Source organism: Arachis duranensis, chromosome 4 (genome assembly GCF_000817695.3).
Source record: "Arachis duranensis cultivar V14167 chromosome 4, aradu.V14167.gnm2.J7QH, whole genome shotgun sequence".
Taxonomy (NCBI): Eukaryota; Viridiplantae; Streptophyta; class Magnoliopsida; order Fabales; family Fabaceae; genus Arachis; species Arachis duranensis.
In genome coordinates, this window is record NC_029775.3 from 15422298 (window position 1) to 15425130 (window position 2833).

The window sequence follows — 2833 nt, forward strand, 5'->3', positions numbered from 1 at the left end:
TCAATGAGGGTTCGGCCAGTTGCTAGGAAAGGTCTTCCTAGAATGAGAGTTGCACTCTTGTGCTCCTCCATTTCCAGCACCACAAAGTCAGTAGGAAAGGCGAATGGCCCAACCTTGACAATCATGTCTTCAATCACTCCTGATGGGTATTTAATTGAGCCATCAGCAAGTTGAAGGCATATCCTGGTTGGCTTGATTTCTTCAGCTAAACCAAGCTTTCTGATAGTAGATGCAGGTATTAGGTTGATACTTGCCCCAAGGTCACATAAAGCTTGCTTGGTGCAATTACCCTCTAATGTGCATGGTATCATAAAGCTCCCGGGATTTTTAAGCTTCTCAGGTAAGCTTTTCAGAATGACTGCACTGCATTCTTCAGTGAGGTAAACCTTTTCAGTCTCCCTCCAATCCTTCTTATGACTTAAGATCTTTTTCATGAACTTAGCATAAGAGGGTATTTGCTCAAGTGCTTCTGCAAACGGAATCTTTATTTCAAGAGTCCTGAGATAGTCTGCGAAGCGGGAAAATTGCTTATCCTGTTCCGCTTGGCGGAGTTTTTGAGGATAAGGCATTTTGGCTTTGTATTCCTCAACCTTAGTTGCTGCAGGTTTATCGCCTACAGATGTGGGTTGAGACGCCTTTTTAGAGGTGTTGCTATCAGCACTTGTATGTGTCTGAACCCCCACTGGCATTTGAATACCAGGGGTGGAAGTTGGTGTGGCATTAGACGCCAACTCCTTACCTGTTTCTGGCGTCTGAACGCCAGAATTGAGCTTCCTTTGGGCGTTCAACACCAACTTCTTGCCTGTTTTTGGCGTTTGAACGCCAGAACTGAACATGGGTTGGGCGTTTAACGCTAGCCCTTCACTATTTTCTGGTGTTTGAACGCCATAATTATTCCCTCTCTGGGCTCTGATTGTCCTCAGAGGGATTTTGATTGGCCATCTGTTCATTTCTTAGCTTCCTGTTGCTTTGAAGTGAGTTATTTAATGTTTTCCCACTTCTTAATTGAACTGCTTGGCATTCCTCTGCTATTTGTTTTGACAGTTGCTTTTCTGTCTGCTTCAATTGCACTTCCATATTCCTGTTAGCCATTCTTGTTTCCTGTAATATTTCCTTGAATTCGGCTAGCTGTTGAGTTAGAAAGTCCAATTGTTGATTAATTTCATTAGCTTGATCCACCGGACTGAGTTCTGCAGTCACTGTTTTAGCTTCTTCTTTCATGGAAGATTCACTGCTTAGGTACAGATGCTGATTTCTGGCAACTGTATCTATGAGCTCTTGAGCTTCTTCAATTGTTTTTCTCATATGTATAGATCCACCAGCTGAGTGGTCTAGAGAAATCTGAGCTTTTTCTGTAAGCCCATATAATCTGTAGACATCCTGATCTACTTCCTTATCATGTACTGTATCAGCAATTTACAGAAATTGTGCCAGAAACTCTGTAGGTTCTTCATGTGGAAGACCAGAATACTGGCAGTTTTGCTGCACCATGATAATGAGCTGAGGATTTAGCTCAAAGCTACTAACTCCAATGGAGGGTATACAAATACTACTCCCATATGAAGCAGTAGTGGGGTTAGCATATGACTCCAGAGTCCTCTTGGACTGTTCATTCCCCCTTAATTCCATAATGGAATAAAAGAGATGGTATGTATGTTGCTATTGTCTAAAAAAAATAAATTTGTATAAAATAAAATAAAAACGAAACAAAAGCAATTTAAAAATAATTTGAAATTGAAATATGAATTTTAAAAAAATTTTGAAAAAAAAATAGTTCAAAATTAATTGGAAAATAGAAAATTTTTTGAATTTTGAATTTTATGATGAAAGAGAAAAACACACAAAAGACACAAGACTTAAAATTTTTAGATCTAGTGCTCCTTGTTTTCGAAAATTTTTGGAGGGAAGTAGTTCAAGATTAGTTAGAAAATATAAAATTTTTTTTTGAATTTTGAATTTTATGATGAAAGAGAAAAACACACAAAAGACACAAGACTTAAAATTTTTAGATCTAGTGCTCCTTATTTTCGAAAATTTTTAGAAGGAAAACACCAAGGAATACCAAACTTAAAAATTTTAGAAAACCAAGACAAATTTTCGAAAATTATATCAAAATTAACAAGAAAACACCAAACTTAAAGTTTGGCACAGATTAAATCAAGAAAATTATTTTTGAAAAAGATTTTCAAAAGAACTGGTGCCCCCCTTATCAAGAATATAAGCCAATGCTATAACCAACTGAGTTAAAAATGTAATGTATTTTAAAGATGTATTAATTTTTTGAAGGTTAATGTTTTGAAAAAGCACAGGAAAAACAAGAAAAGACACAAAACAAGAAAAACTCAAGATCAAACAAGAAAAATAACCAAGAACAACTTGAAGATCAATGAAGAACAAAGAACACAAGTTCGAAAATTTAAAGAAAAATATCAAATACGCAATTAACACCAAACTTAGAATAAGACACTAAACTCACGAAAAATTAACAATTAATTAAGAAAAATAATTTTTGAAAAGAAATTTTTTTTTTTGAAAATAAACTATCCTATCAGAATTTAATGACTCTATAACAACAAAAAGGAACTATTCCTAATCTAAGAAATAAGATAAGCCTTCAATTGTTCAAACTCAATAATCCCCGGCAACGGCGCCAAAAACTTGGTGCACGAATTTGTGATTCGCACAACTAACCAGCAAGTGCACTGGGTCGTCCAAGTAATACCTTACGTGAGTAAGGGTCGATCCCACGGAGATTATTGGTTTGAAGCAATCAATATTTATTTTATTAATCTTAGTTAGGATGTCAACAAGGTTATTTGGATTTAATTGCAAG